Consider the following 16,994-nt stretch of genomic DNA (forward strand, 5'->3'; position numbering starts at 1 on the left):
ACCAAGGGAGAAACACCATGGTGCTGTTCTGGAAACCACTGGAAAATAAGGCGTAAGATGTGAGATGGGGGAGGGAAGGAGAAAAGATAGAAACGGAGCAAATTTGTATATCATGAGGATAGATTTGCATGGGAACCGATGGAGATGTCTGCAACCACGTAGGGTTGAGATGAGGCCTGATTTAGACAATGAGAGGTATCATCAGGAAACCTGTGTTGAGAAGACTCTCCTGGTAACGGTTGCTACTGAGAGCAAGGAGAGAAGCTTCCTGGCTTGAAGGGCAGGGAAGATATGGGTCCCCCGCCCTAGGATAAGCACTCTAATGGAAGAGGGTACACTCTCCCTAGCACATGCCTATGCTCATCTCTTGCCTTGGGGGATTATGACTACGACCACAGGGTAGCAGTTTACATCTTGAGATGATCACCATTGTTTTCCTCTTACTTCCCACTTGCTTTGGAGGTTTATGGTTTGACAATGCAAGAGGATTGTGGTGTTGCTAGGCGAATTTTCCATAATGACTTTTGCTTCCCAAAGTTAAGCCACTTAACTATTTATGTTTTATGTGCGGGAGTCCTGGAAGGAGAACCTCAGAGAGGGACATAGGGACAGAGGAAAAGTGGGCAATCATTTCTGCAAACCCTATGTCCACACACTCGCTGAGGAGCCTCAGAGTGCATGACTACGAGGCCTGCTGTCTCCTCCAGCTCCAGGAGGGGCAGAGCTAAGGAACTGGGAACAAGAATACACTACCTATTAAAGGCAAGAGATGTTGCACATATCCTTGGAGCAGCATTAGACCCTTGGCCTTGGAATTACAGGAAGGGCTGAGCTTCTCAAAATTTTAACGTCAGTTTCTTGTCTGTTCTGTGGAATGCGAGCTGGGCGCTAAGAGGACTAAGTAGATGTAATTAAAGTGTGCAAGAAACATTGCACACACTTCTCTCCACTATCTGGACAAAGTCTGGATGTAATCCATCACCGCGGTGCTGCAGCAGGAGGGACAGATGGAGGAGGGGGCGGTGTGCACCGTTTCCCCATGTACTAGAAGGTACCCCGCCCCCGTGCCTGTCCCTGTATCCCTGAGGACTCCTGGGAGGAATACTAGGAAGGGGATGGAATTTATCATTAAAAATGTTCACAGGGCACGCAAAAACACTTAAACAGTCAAAGAAAGGGTCTACTGTGAGACAACGGCAGCGACAGGGCAGGACTGGGCTCAGTCAAGAGCGCCGCGCCTGCGCACTGCAGACGCTGAAGCCGCGCGCCCTCAGCGAAGTGGGCGGGGGCTCCCCGGGCATCCGGGTTCCTCACCCCGCCCCCGCTGCATGAATGAGAGGCGCGGCGCCTGCCCCTCCCCCGCCGGGCCCGCCCCTCGCTGGGGGCCGCTTCTCAGAGTTCGCCGCCGCCACCTCAGCCGCGCGGTGTCCCAACGGACACTCGTCGCTTGCATTTCGTCGCCCGCAACCTGCGGCCGGGCGCTGACGGTCCCACCCGCCCACCGCCTGCGTGCCAGAGTAAGTTAGCGAGCAAGGACCCGGCGGTTGAGGGCCGCCGCCCCCGCGCTGGGTCTTGGGTGACGGGGCGAGTCCGGGTCCGGGATGCTGAGGAGACCGCGGGCCCGCGCCAGCCTCCCCTCCATGTCCCGGGCTCCTCCGCGGGTTGGGCGAGGGGCGGAGGTCGGACACAGCGCCTCCGGCTGGGGAGGGATGCGGAGGAGGGTCCCTTACTCAAGGCGGCGCAGAGCTGTCACCGGGAGGTCACCGAGGGCGGGTTCGCAGCCCCCCGCACGCCCAGTTTGCTGGAGCCCTGGCGTCGCGTCCCCGGGCGAGGGAGGCGACCGGGATGAGCAGGGAGGCGAGTAGGAGGATGGTGGGTGTTGGGGCGGGGGGGGGGGGACGCGCCTTGCGGGGCGAGGCATGGCAGTCTTTTCCTGGTTCCGATCCACTCCTCTCTTTGTGTGTCTGACTCGTGCGGGATTGTCACAGTGGCGTGGCAGTGGTCTGCGTTGAGACCGCTTGCCTTGGCGTGCTCATTAATGGGAACCCTAGGGTGGCCTCGTCGTCTGTGCGCGGGGGGCGTGTGTGCCACTCAGGCCGGAGAATTTAAAGACCGTTCTTTGTTTCCGGAGCCCTGATGGTGTGTGTGCGTGCATGTGTGTCCCCGTCCTATGAAATGAGAGAATGGAAATCCTCAAAAACGATAAAGGAAAAGAAGGAGGTAAAAAGATAACTTCATCACACCTCTGCCCCATTCTGGCTCTGATGTTATTTCAAACAGCAGTTCCTTGTTTCTCTGCAAAACCAGTGGGTTTTGTTAATTGGAAATGTATGTGTGTATTCTCACATATCTGTATATTTAGGACACTTTGCTTGGGGGAAAGGTGTAGATAATGGACAGAGACTCCTATCTGTGTGCAATGAAACACTCTTAACATACAAGACACTGCTTTCTGGGTTTAGTTCATTGGTCATATGTCTTTGTACCTGTGTGCACGTCTGTAGCAATACTCCAAAATATCTAGGACACTGTTTTCTCAGCTTCTCATTACAGGAAGATTGTGTTTCTTCTTGCATCCCTGAGTTAATAAGAAGGTGGTCCAGCAGGTTCTCTCCACCTCCTTTTTTCTTTCTTTCTTTTTTTTTCCTTAATGCTTTGGCACAGGGTTTTTATTGCATATTTCCCTGGCATGCACCCTTGCTTTGATCTGAATTTTCCTGTGTTCTGTTGTCTGGTTGTGCATCCCAGCTCAATGGCTCCTCTTACAGGGCTACTGGAAAACAGAACACCTTTTTTCATTGTCTTTATCCCCTGAGAGAGAAGGAAGCTCTGCAGTTCCCATAGACTTTGGGTTGGTGGGCCTGCCTGTCTGACTTTGTCGTCTTGATAAAGTTAAGAGGAGTTAGAGTTGATGTGTATCAATTAGAAAGTAGCAGTTACGATAGTACCGGCTATTTCTTGCTATTTTGTTTTTAAATCAAATTATCTAAGTTTTAGAAGATAGTTGTTACTTTAATTGGGTGATGATTTTCAGTTTTTCTTTTACCCTTCTAATTTTGTGCAGTGATGGGAAATTAGCTAACTCCAGCAAGTAAAAATACACTTCCAAAATATTTTTATTGTGCTCTTTTGATGCAAAATAGTAATAAAAAATTAAGAGGAAATTATATTGGATGATATGAGTAATTAATGGGTTTGGTTTTTCTTTAAGATTCTCTTTAAGGTTATTTATTTTTGAGTCACATGTATTTTCATTCCCAGTTTTGGGTGTAAAATGAAATGTAAACCTCCACAGCATCTGTTTTTGCATATTCCCTCTGTTTAAAACATTTGCTTTTAATTTGAAGGGGAAATTTTCCACTGGTTGGATGAGGATCCATTATTTTTGGTAAAATTCTTACCTTATGCTACCAAGTTCAAATTCTTCTCTAATAAGAGTTAAAGCTAGTAAAAACTGAGTTTTTTAATTGGAGAAGTTTTGATTTTATAATGTAGATTTAAATAAATTTTAATATCAGTGAATTTAACTGAGATGTCAATTTAAAAATCAGTGTCACACTGGGAGCTGGTGGCTCACACCTCACATTAGGAGGATTGAGGTTCGAAGCCAGCCCGAGACCCTATCTGGAAAATACACAAGACAAAAACAAGCCCCAGTACTGCAAAAAAAAAAAAAAAAAAAAGTGTCACTAATTGAAGCAATCCCATTATAGCCTATCTTGACTGCATAGGACATTTTTTAGGAATACCCTCAAAACAAATCATAAGGGGAAGTCTTAGATAAACAGAATAGTGTAACCGGAATTATCTGCGTGCATAGTACTGCAATTTCATAGAACTTTGATTTTGCAAGAGTGACTTAGCTATTTTTTATTATCAACAAAGAAACCTAAATACAACCTGGCCTTGTTAATCACCATTGTGTTAGTCAAAATCTTTACCAACCCAAGTTAAATGTTTCTGTAGTATGATAATTGAAGAAAAATTCTAAAGTAACTTTTATAATATTAAAATAGATTATGTTAAGTGTTTTAGTGGTAAATATATTTATATATTTATAAAATAATTTATATTCATTTGAATACTAATATTGTTATTTAAGTGATGGTAATAACTTAAATATGGTTATTTAACTATATGGTGACACTTTGTTAACTAAAACTAGAACCCATTATCCTCTTAACAGTGTCTGCTAACTAAAAGTAAAAAGGTTTTACATGAACTTTTTTTTTTTTGGCAGTACTGGGGCTTGAACTCAGGGCCTTCACCTTGAGTCACTCCACCAGCTCTATTTTTTTTGTGTGTATGAACTATGTCTCCAGACTGGCTTTGAACCACGATCCTCCGGATCTCTGCCTCTGAGTAGCTGGGATTACAAGCATGAGCCACTGGTGCCCAGCTACATGAACATTCTTTATCAATTCTTATTTTCTGTTCAGAAATCAGTAGTAATGTTTGTATAATATGTTAGCCTTGTGCAATATAAAATTTTCATTTTTGAATTGAAAAATGATAATTAAACAGCAGTTTCCTATGATTCATCCTCTTTCAACTCTTAGCAGTTCCTTCTGGTATTTGCATTTTAATTTATTTTGTTTTTAATGTTTATGCTGCTGTTTCTTGTTTTTTCACCTTTGGATATTATATATGTACTTCTGTCTTGGAAGTTGACCATCCTTCATCATATTTTACAGTTCCCAGTTAAGTCAATACTCAGTATTTATATATGAATATGACAGTATGCCTGTTCAAAGATTGAGACATTTATGGTACTATCATTACATTTTCTTCTTGAATAACTTTTGTTTCCCCTGAATTTAAGTAATTGCTTTTGGGGGATTATTTTTCATTTGCTTTCTTTTCTTTGTGTCAGTCACTAATTCATCTTCAAACTCTATAGCAGAAATTATAACCTTCCAGTATTTTCAGGTAAGCTCTCAGTTTCATTTCTTTTTCCTGGGAGATGGTTCTGCTAGAGCCGTCCTTCCCATACTCCAGTCTTGATTGGTTTGCTCTCTGGACTACTATTTAGCCATTATGCCGGGATTTCCTTTGTGTCATCTTGGGAATTCACTTCGCCATTCCCCTGTGTTGGATCTCCTACTTCCTCTGTCTACCTTGTGTTTTAGTAGCTTCCTGAGAAAAGATACACACAAACTCTGAAATTCCATCCTAAATTTAGAATTTACAGATGTGAAAGTGTCTTCATTTTACCCTCACATTTGAATGATGGTTTAGCTCAGTGGTGAAGTTTAGATTGAAAGCTATTGTCCCTTTTTTGAAGTCATTGTTCCAATATTAACTTCCAACACTACTATTGAGAGATCCAATGCCAGTCTAATTTCTATTTCCTTTTTCTCCCCATTCTGAAAGACTTTAGATTCATCAGTTTATCCCTGCTGTTACTAACATTTCATCTCTTAATTTTTTTTTTAATTTTTAGCAGCTCTGGGGTTTGAACTTGGGGTCTCACGCTTGCTAGGCACTCTTACTGCTTGAGCCATCTACCAGCCCTTGTTGCTGACATTTCATAATGTACCTTGGTATAAGTCTTTTTCTTTCCCTTTGCTTGTGGAGTAGATAGTATTTCCTAAAAATTACTAGAGTAGACCCTTGCTACCCATGGGTGTATGGTTCCTCTGAAACTTACCTGTAAAAACTACAAATGCTCAGGGTGAGCTGGGCGCTGGTGGCTCACGCCTATAATCCTAGATACTCAGGAGGCAGAGATCAGGAGGATCTCGATTGGGAGCCAGCCCAGACAAACAGTTCTCGAGACCATATCTCAAAAATACCCAATACAAAAACAAGGCTGGTGCAGTGGCTCAAATGGTAGAGAGCCTGCTTAGGAAGTGGGAGGCCCTGAGTTCAAAACTCAGTACCACCCAAAAAAAGAAAAAAAATGCTCAGGGTGTATAGAGATTAGTGCTGTACTGCGAGCGCTTGGTTCATTTTTCCCATTACACCTCCCAACTCTGCTAAAGACGTGTCGCCTTTCAACAAATCAAAAACTTCACTTTAATACTTAAAGTACATTACATACCTTTTTACTACATTAAGGGCAGGGAAACACTCAGCAGATCACACAACCATTTAAACACAACTGACCATAATGTGGGACTGAGCTGTATAATTGGTGCACAGGAATTTAAAATTTTTTGGTTTCGAAATTTTATTTTTTAATTTATTACTTTTTTACTGCACTTGTTCAAAACTGGATTAATGAATCCACACATAAGGTGTGTATGCAATATATACACGAATGCACACACACACACACACACACACACACACCCATTCACCCAATATGTTACCCTTTGCCTCTATTAAGAAGTGTGAATTCTCCTCAGAATGTTTTGGGTCACAAGCACACAACAGCCTGCACCTGGCACTGCTAGGTGTCCAGAGCCATCAGGTCAGCATCTACCTTCCCATTTACCTTGTGACAGCTATTCAGACATTTTGAGATTAATCACTATAGTTGCATGTATATTCCTTGGGATTGGGGGATGTTGCATTTTGTTTTTACTTTTAAATGGAATCATCAGTGAAAATATCAGGTAACATCACAGAGCTTCAGTGAAATGAAATCACCTCTAGAAACAACAGGGAGACTATCAGGTACATTTAAAAATAATCCACTTTTGGAAATAACAGAACCATTCATGACCAAAAAGAAACTATCTTTAAGCTTCATGATTAAATATGCCATGATTAATGTGACAAATTGTAAGAATTTCTGTGATGAGAAGGTGGAGGCAAGTGGAGCTACATAGACCGCAGCTTGATTGGACATTGTCAATGTCCTTGTGCTTATCTCATGGGTACATATTTTAAAAATGTTTTTATGCATATTTTTTTCTATTCACATTATCTTATTGTTTATCTAGCTTTGTTGCTAGTGAACTACAGATTCATGACCAAATTCTGAAGTGGGCACTCAGTATTGCCTAGCAAAGCTGCCACTGATTTCCTAATAAAAATCTTTTTGCCTATAGCTAATCTAGAAATACTGCCCTCCTTAAAGTCATCAGCAGCCCACCTCTTTACCACTCAGATAAGCTGACTGAGGGTTTGGAAGACTCTCCTCACCAAGTCTAGAAATCTTCCCTCCTTGGGAATCCATGTTTTCTCTCTTTCATATCAACAACCAATTCCCCCTTACCCTCTTTCTCTTCATTCCTTCTTTACCTTAAACCCCATCATAACCAGGAATTCCTGTATTTTGGCCCTCTCTTTTGCATCAGCTCTCCAGAGGTCTGTCCACGTTAGCATACACACATGCTCTCGTTCTCCATCTTTAAAAACAGAATAGCAAATTATAACAAACTTTCCCTGTCTCCCATTCATCCCCTTCATTTTTACCTACATAGTTAATGTCTCAAATGAGAAGTTCACATTCCCTTCCTATCTCCTTTATAGTACCTATATCACTCTCAGAAATTCTATTGTTGATTGATCTTGTTTTCTCTTAGCCTCACTGGAATGTCAGCTCCAGGAAGGCAAGGACCTCATCTATCCTGTTTACCACTATGTTCCCTAGGACAAGTTCTACTCAGTATATGGGGGGAAAGGGCACAACTGACATTTTAAACCCAGTAAAATAGCTCTGGCTTTTAAAAATTTTTCTAACAAGACAGTTTGTTCTTTCACTTATTTTTTAATTACCACTTTTTACTACACTTAGAGTCGAAAAAATTATGACAACTATATTATTGATTGATTTTTTTCCCTAGGCTGTGTTACATTTCATTCTTGTTCGTTGGATGATAAAACTATAAAGATCAAGGCAATAACCTGTTCAGGTTCACCACAGGTCAGAAGCCAGAGGCCATCTCCAAAGCCCATCACCTGTCACAGCTGATGTCAAATTTCACAAGAATATTCAGATGCTATCCTGTACTGACACTTCTGGAGGTCCGTTGATAAAGGAAGTTCAGAGACCTTTGCAGAAAATAGCTAGAGAACAAGGAGAGATGGGTGAGGGTGGAGAGGAAGGCATCTACATGTTTTGTTTTTTTTTCTAACACTTTTGCAGAACTTCTGCAGTGAATAAAAATGACTTACTTGTTAGAATTAGATAGGGGCAAAGGGGATATATTAGTCTGTTAGAGTTACCATAACAAATTACTATGAATTTGATGGCTTATAACAGCACAAATCTATTTCTTCACAGTCTTGGAGTCCAGAAGTTGGAAATCAAGATGGATGTCAGCCAAGCTTCTTTTCAGTTTTACTGCTGTGTCACACAAAATCCCAGATTAGACAAGTATTCAATAGACCAAAATATACAATGGGGAAAGTTATTAGAAGTATAGAAGAACAGAAAACTGAAATTCAGAAAGGTTTGGAGGATTCCAAGGCAGATTTCATGGAGATTGTGTTGCTTGAAATAGACCATAAAGGGTGGACACATTTTTATCCTATGATTGAGAATAGCCTGGAATATGCATAGAGTGGAAGTACCAAGAACAAAGATAGGGAGGCATCATGCAGTTGACTGAGGTGTGGCATTTAAAGAAATAGTGGAAAGTGAGATTGAATAGTCTGAGCCAGTTCATGGAAGGTCTTGAGTGTTGGGCTGATGAATTTGTACTTGGTTTAGAGTTGCTTACCCATGAGGACATATTACAAGAGTTTCTCACAGGGGCCTTAAGAGCTATTAATAATATCCTTTGAAAAAATATGTAGATTTTCTTCTGTAGAAAGATTTTCAGAAGGGTTCATAAATTTTTTAAAAAGGTTAAGAACCACTGCTCTATTAGAAATAAAATGCTTTATGCTTTGAAGATGTTTCTAGAAGGCTATTAATTTTATTTTTGGTTTACTTTGAACTACTTGGAAGATAATTTGAAAATTAAGCACCAGAGAACCTTAGTCAGCACTATATGTGGAATACATTGCAAATGTTGCATACTAAAAGTTAAACTATCGGACTGGTAGAGAGGCTCAAGTGGTAGAGTGCCTGCCTAGCAAGTGTGAGGCCCTGAGTTCAAACCCAGTACTGCCCCCCACAAAAAAGTCAAAAGTTAAACTGTTATTTCAGAAGGCATGTGAAAAAGGCCCTAGAGTCCTAGAAAAGTAATCAAGTGATTAAATAAAAGGAAGAGCTCACAGCATAACATTCAGTTCAGAATGCAGCTGTGACTTCTGTTTTCTGTATCTCAATTTTCTCTGTTTCATTTCACTACCACTATCCATTTAGAACTCCAGAATTACATAGAAGCCTGACACAGTTCTGAGGGGAGGAACAGACAGCTATATTCCTAAAAGATTTTTTAAAATATATTCTACAAAACTCCTTGTTCTGTGCTGTCAATTTTCAGCAAAACGGCCTACTTTGGGAATAAAACAATGTATCATATAGCTGTCTGACCATATTATACAATGAGAAAAATGCTATTTTCCATATAACTTATCTCAGTTCTACATAATCAAAAACCATGTAAATTTTTCACTGATCCCTTTATTTTCTACCTAAGATTAATATTACTTAATAGATTGAACCATACTACTTTTCCAACTTACCTGCTAATGAGGTTCCTCTTTTAAATGTTTTTATTATGAAAAATTGTAAACACTTAAAAAAGTAGAAATTAGTACAACATACTCTCCAATACCCGTCAGATTCATAAGCTGATGAGGTTTTGCCACGTTTGTTTCATTTATTCTTTTTCACCTTTCTTTGCTGAAGTATCTTAAAGCAAATTCCAGACATTGCTAAAAAATAAGGACATTTCCTTATAGAACCAAAATTCCCTTCTCACACCTAATAAAAATTAATATTTACTCTTAGTATAATCCATAAATAGATCCAATTCAGCTTTACCCAGTTGTGTCAAGAACATCTTTTTTAGAAATGGTTTGTTTACACTGGTATTCAGGTTCCACAGATCACATTCATCATCTTGTTTCTTAGGTCTATTTTGATCTAGGGCAATTCTTCCTCCTCCTCTTTTTTGTTTTGTGTCATGGACTCATTGCAGGAACTGGGTCAGTTGTCCTGTGACATTCTCACATTTGGGATTAGTCTACTTGCTTCGTCACAGTGCTGTTTGTTGCTCTGTTCCTTACATTTCCTATAAAATGGAAGGTAGTTCTAGAGGCTTTGATTAATCAGATTTAAGGTTATTGTCAAGAATGCTTGCCAGGTGCTTAATATTGCATCACCTCTAGAGGCCTCGTGTCTGGCTATCCACTTACCTAGTGTTCCTTCAAGACCCCAATGATGGTCTCCGTCAGTATAGGGTGTTTCATCCATGATGGCAAAATGATGATTTTTCTTGTTCTGTCATCTCTTCCATATTTATTAGCAAGAAATCTGGAAAGAAGCCCCTTATCTCATTAACTAGGGACATCGATGAGGTTACCCTAAAATACAGTTTATATGAGAGGATGCCATGTAACTTTATACTATTGTGTCCTTGATAAAAGATAAGAAGTTTTAATCAGAATTAAAGGAATTGAATTAATCAGATTAAGAATTTTATCTTTTGGTGGAGGTTGCTTTATTTTTTAATTTTTTGGCAGTACTGAGAATTGAACTCAGTGCCTTGTAACTGCTAGGCAAGTACTCTACTACTTGAACCATGCCTCCACTTCTTTTGCTTTGTTGTTAGTGGTGGTGGTTTTTTGGTGGTACTGCGGTTTGAACTCAGGGCCTCACATAGGCAAATGCTCTACCACTTGAGCCACTCCACTAGCCCTCCTTTTGCTTTTAGTTTGTTTTTTCAGCTAGAGTCTCATCCTTTTGCCTAGGCTAGGATCAGACTGTGATCCTTCTATCTCTGCTTCCTGAGTAGCTGGGATTACAGGCATGCACCACCACACCCAGCCTGACTTTGAGATAGGCTCGTGCTAATTTTTGCCCATTCTGGCCTTGAACCGAGATCTTCCTGTCTCCCCCTCCTAGTTAACTGGTATTACAGTTGTGGACCACAATGCCAGCCACAATCTTTTGTTTCAATGAGGGCTACCTTGAAAGTCTGAGTACTATAGCAAACTATGAATGATTATTTATCTTTTATAATGTACAGTTGAGATTCATACTCCAGTACTTATAAAAGTTAAAGGTGGAGATATCCGAAAGCCTTTTATAGACTCAGTCAAGCAGTGGAGAGGAAAGAGTATTATATTAGGATAAAAAGTTAGGGGAGCCCCAAACTTGATTTGGCTCAGCCCTTCTTAAGTGCAACTGAATGTCTAATCCACTCATTCTTCATAAACTAGAATCTCTGGAAGGGAAATATTACTAAGTTCCTAAGAAAGTCCTGAGTGAGGAATCAAAGAAAAATAATAAAAAGAAAAACACTGTAAGATACTGTTTATAAATTTATTTCCTCAGTAAAATGGAAAGGAAAACAGTGATGATTATATTAGAATATGTTTTTCTTTTTTTTTTTTAGGTTTTTTTAAAATTTTCTTTTATTTATATGTGCATACAATGTTTGGGTCATTTCTCCCCCCTTCCCCTCGCCCACTCCCTAGAATATGTTTTTCTAGATTTGTTTGTTTCTTTTTTTTCTTTCTGTTTTTTTGGCAGGGGGAGTTGGTACCAGAGTTTGAACTCAGGGTCTCACACTTACTAGGCAAGTGTTCTACTGCTTGAGCCATTCCATCAGCCTACCTGTTTTCTTCTTGAGCAAGATTCTGTTTTTAGAGAATTAAGCCTGAGATGTAAAGCTATTTGGATTATAAAAAGAACTCTGCTCCCCTCGTTATCCCCATTTCTGTCCCCTCTATTGAGAGTTTTAAAAATAATATTCAAGAACCTCATTTGCCCAATATTTTTATTATTTCTCAGAATTATTACATAGTGAATCCAAATTTTTTTGGTGGTACTATAATTTGAACTCAGGGCTTCACACTTGGTGGTAGTCACTCTACCATTTGAGCCATGTCTCCAGCTCTCTTTGCTCAGGTTATTTTGAAAATAGACTGCCTTTTGCACATGATTTTCATATTTACACTCCCCACCATAGCTGACATAAGAGGTGCATACCACCACACCCAGCTTTTTCTTTTGAGATGGGGTCTCTTGAACTTTTCTGCCCAGGCTGGCCTGGAACTGCAGTCCTCCCAATCTCAGCCTCCTGCTGGTTAGGATGGCAGGAGTGAGCCACCACACCCAGCTAGTGATTGAGATGGGGTCTCTCAAACTTTTTTACCTTGAACCATAATCCTTCTGATGGCAGCCTCTCAAGTAGCTAGGATTACAGGTGTCAGCCACCAAGTTCTTAATTACCATAGGACTTGTTCTATTGAGATTTAGTTTCTCTTTGGTTGTTTTTCTCCTCATTTTAATTTGACTTTAAAATCTCTCATAGAGAAGGAACTTGCCTAGTCAGATCTGTCTTTAAAGATGAATAAAAGCCATAGGATATGGTCTGCTTTTTGAATATTTTATATTCTTTCTCTCCAGCAATTACCAAGTTTTCATGTGTGTCCCTAAAATATTGCCAATATTTTCGTGAAATTGTGTGTAGACTAAAGAAAATATTCTTAACTGAGCACCATTGGCTCACACCTGTAATCCTAGCTCCTTGGAAGGCTGAAATTAGGAGGATTGCAATTTGAGGCCAGCCCAGGCCTCAAAATAACCAGAGCAAAATGGACTGGAGATGGGGCTCAAGCCAGTAAAGTGGCTGAGCACCTGCAAACCCCAGTCCCACCAAAAAATATATATTCTTAAAGGCAGAATTCTTCATTCAATATTGTTCTTTTCAATTTTACTTTATTGGAGCAGGTTCTCATAATACCTGTTGTTTAATCTCACCTTCCTTTTTTACTTTTTTTTTTTTTTTTTTGAGACAGAGACTCACTATGTAGCTCAGCCAGGCCTTGCACTCACTATACAGTGCAGGCTGGCCTAGAACTAACACTTCACCTCCAGGAGTGTTGGTATTACAGACGTGTGCCACCACGTCTGGGTCACAAATAAATACTAAGTAAAGCCTTACTTATTGTCCTCCATTTTATCTTAAGATGGTTTGCACCCATTTCCCAAATCCTTGTATTCTGAGGAAGGTAACTTTGGTATCAAATGAAAATTAAACCAGGTTAGTGTTCTTAGTTTAGTAAATATCTGTAAACAACCATATTATTTGAGGGGTGTGTTTTCTTTGCTTTTTATTTATTTTGAAGGGGGGCAGTACTGGGGTTTGAACTCAGGGCTTCATGCTTGATAGGCAGGTGCTCTACACTTGAGCCGCTCCACCAGCACAACCATATTATTTGAGAAGGCCATTAAGAGTGCGGGTGTAGCCAGGCATAGTGGCTTATGTCTGTAATCCTATCTACTTGGGAGGTGGAGAATGGGAGGATCATATTTCAAGGCCAGCCCAGGCAAAAAAGTTCATGAGACCCCATCTCAATCAATAAAAAGACTAGATGCCGTGGCACATACCTATTGTCCTAGCTGTAAAGCATAAATAGGAGGAGCCTGGAGGATCCAGGCTGCCTGGGCAGAAATGGGGAGATCCTATTTGAAAAATACCTAAAGCAAAAAGGGGTGCGGGCATGGCTGGTGTCTATCTAGTAAGCACAAGGCCCTGGATTCAAACCCCAGTACCAGCAAAAGAAAAAAAGTGCATAAGAGTATGATTTCTTTGAAGGCAAACCCTTGCTATGAATATGCTGTTTACTTAAAATACACTGTAGGTCTTTACAAAACGACGAATGCCATTATGAAGGGATGCCTCAAAAGACCATAGACAAGGGCTGAGGATATAGCTTCCCCCAGTGTTCATGAGGCCCTGGGTTCCATCCCCAGCACAGCAAAACAAAAACAAAAACATTGCCACCCCCCAGCCAAACATCATACACAAAATCATAATTATTTTTAATCAGTTGAGGTAAGCATGACAACTGATTTTTTAATTATCTTTTCCTTATACCATTATACTGGGGGTACCATTTAGAGAAGTCCCTATAAAATATCATACTGAATTCACCCCTCCATCATTCTTCTTTATTCCCCCCTCCCCCATTCCTGGAATAGTTTCATTTTTCCATTTTCATACATGGGTTCACAATATTTCCACCATATTAACCCTCCTACACCCTTTCCTTATATCCTTACTCCTCCCCCTGAAACCAACCCCAGACATGACCTGTTTTCCTTCTTCTCCATTTTTGAAAAGACATTTTTGTTTGTTTAAGGTAGCTATACAGGGAGTTTCATTGTGACATTTCCATGTATGTATGTATTATAATCTGAATTGGTTTATCCCCTCTCTTTTTCTCCTTTCTACCTTAATTCTCTTCTTACGGTTGATTTCAACAGGTTTAAAAATTTTGTATTCGTTCTTGTATAGAAAGTACATCGACCATATTCACATTCTTAATTTCTTTCTTTTATCCTCCTTCTCCTGTTAGTGACTTCCCCTTATCAGGACCTGTTTTTCATAATATTACTTGTATTTGTATTGGGCCTATGTTCTACATATGAGAGAAAACATGCAGCCTTTGGCTTTCTAAACCTGGCTAGCTTCACTTAAGATGATATTCTTCAGTTCCATCCATTTACCTGCAAATGACAAAATTTCATTCTTTATGGCTGAATAAAATTCTGTTGTATATAAGTACAACATTTTCTTCATCCATCCATCAGTCTAACATGGTTTTAGTGATTAAAATTACATTTTCTATTTGTTGAATTAAACAGATGCTTGTAAAACACCTACTATGTGCAAGTCACTGTGCTGGGTGCTGAGGAGAAGGGTTGATTTCTTCATTCAGATGAAGAGGATGCATTCATATCTGCAAAGAGCCTCTCTAGGAAAGTGTATTTCACTGCTGCATCCTCACTCTTGCCTTCTCTTAAGGAAGCCAAAAGCCCATTGTACTTAGAACTCTATCCAACCTTTGTCCTGTTTGTTTGTTACACTTTGGGTAAGGGGTCCTAGAAAGCAATGGACCATAGCAGTTAGTGGTCTTAAAGCTGTGCTCTTGGGAGGCCATAAACTTGTACATTCTACAAGAAACAAGGGTCATTTTTGTCTTTTTAAGAATATCTCAATACTTACCTTGCAGGGGAGATACCATGATCACGAAGGTGGCTTTCCCAGGACAAGGCTTATCCATTGCACTCTGGATGTGCTGACCCCTGCGATTTCCCCAAATGTGGGAAACTTGGCTGCATAATTTGTGGTAGTGGGGGACTGTGTTCTCGCTCTCCCCTTTAAAAAAAAAAAAAGACTTATCTCAGTTATTTCTTCCAATATTCTGCTTGCATTTGCTATTTTACCTTTATTCCTGTCTCATTTGTTGAGTATCTCTTATGTGCCAGGTATTGTCTGATCTGAAGTTATGGAGATGCATATTTTTGGTAAGAAATACTTGATGAATGACTTCTCTATGTGTAATGAAGTTAAATTGTAGCTTAATTCTGGATTTATTAGACTTGAGGCTGTCAATTTATTTATTTGTTTGTTTATTTTACAGTACTGGGGCTTGAACTCAAGGCCTTGAGCCAGTTCTCCAGCCCTGTTTTGTGATGGTTTTTTTCGAGAAAGGGTCTCATGAACTGTTTGCCCAGGCTGGCTTCAAACCATGATCCTCCTGATCTCTGTCTCCTGAGTAGCTAGGATTACAGGCGTGAGCCACCAGCACCTGGCTGAGGTTGTCATTTTAATACTCTTTTTCTGACATTTTTCATATAATCTGATATAAAGGTTCCTGTAAAGCTGAAGAAAACTAGCTCCTCTGAGGAAATTTCAAGACTTTTCCCAGGCTAAGATAACTTCCCACAAATGCAGTGAAATCAGTAGAGTCTCCGTTTAAGATTTTACTCAGGCTAATTTCCAATTCTCTTTAGAACCTAAGCATACATATTTTACATGGTAAGTTCCAAGTGTATTTTCATAAAGGCAAAAAAGAAATAGAATGACATAGGGGAAGGCACATGGAATTTGAGCAAGGTCTGGCCCTGTTTGTCAACTGTGGCCTTAGTGACTCACTATCTCAAACTCTTACAATTGAATACTTCAGTTACTGGAAATATACTTCAGCTTCTTTAATAAAGTACTCTCCTGATGACTATTGTTGTTATGCAAGGGATGGAACAATGGAAGGAATGAGTATAAGAGTACATAATCTTTGCTATGTATCAGTTCTCTTTTTCATATATATGAAAAAGAGACTTCATACTTTGTTCAATTTTCAGAGCTTCTATATATACACCATGTCTAGTGGTTGTTTTAAGACAGTTCTCCTTGCCACACTTTTGAACAGCTTTATTGAGACATAATTTACATAAATACTTTGAAACTGAACAAAGTATGAAGTACAGTTAAGTAGTAACAATTTTCACAATCCCTGGACTAGAACCTCTGACCAGGCACAGTTCAGCAACCAGGCAAAGCTGGTGGCATAAATGGCCTTATATTTATGAAAAAGTGTACAATTCTTTAGAGTTTAGTACATTTACAGTTGACCATCTATCACCATGATTTTGGATTATTTTCTTTGCTAGGCAGGCACTCTACCACTTGAGCCACTCTACCAGTGATTTTGGATTATTTCCATTATTATCACTATCCTGAGAAGAAACCTCAATCTTCTATTCACCCCCTACTCTCCTCAGCCCCCAACCCTAAGCACTCACCAGTCTTTCTGCTTCTATTCTGGGCCTTATTTCATACAATATGTGGTCTTTGTGACTTGCTTTTTAAAGCAAGTCATCTTTTTGTAATATTAAGGTTCTTAGAGACACACTGACCTATCCTATAGGAAGAAGAGATTAAATGACTTTTTTTAATAAGGAAAATTGACATATGTCCCATGACTCATTGTCAGTCACAAATGATAAGAAAAGCTTTCTACACAGTTATTGTAGCAGCAGACAAAAGAATAGTATTCCATAGAAAGTGGAAAGGATTCATGTCCCATCATTCTTTTTAGCTTTTTGTGTGTATGAATGATATCATGACTGTTGGTACATTTTTCAATACAGAGGGTAATAATGTGTAACTCTCTGGGACTATTGTGACTGA

At 39.9% G+C, this 16,994-nt stretch overlaps 1 protein-coding gene and 1 non-coding gene across 4 annotated transcripts in view; both read left to right on the forward strand.

Moving 5' to 3' along the window:
- The first annotated feature begins 1,374 nt into the window (after positions 1-1,374).
- Rnf24 (ring finger protein 24) overlaps positions 1,375-16,994 on the forward strand; it is a 116,051-nt gene continuing 100,431 nt past the window's right edge. For all 3 annotated transcript variants that reach the window (XM_074074411.1, XM_020171173.2, XM_020171175.2), the window contains exon 1: positions 1,375-1,517. The gene's annotated coding sequence lies outside the window, so the exon portion shown is untranslated. The remainder of the gene's footprint in view (positions 1,518-16,994) is intronic.
- LOC141423493 (U1 spliceosomal RNA) lies at positions 15,019-15,182 on the forward strand. The gene has a single exon (XR_012448359.1). It is a non-coding gene; the product is annotated as a U1 spliceosomal RNA (small nuclear RNA).

Source organism: Castor canadensis, chromosome 5 (genome assembly GCF_047511655.1).
Source record: "Castor canadensis chromosome 5, mCasCan1.hap1v2, whole genome shotgun sequence".
In the NCBI taxonomy this organism is placed as follows: Eukaryota; Metazoa; Chordata; class Mammalia; order Rodentia; family Castoridae; genus Castor; species Castor canadensis.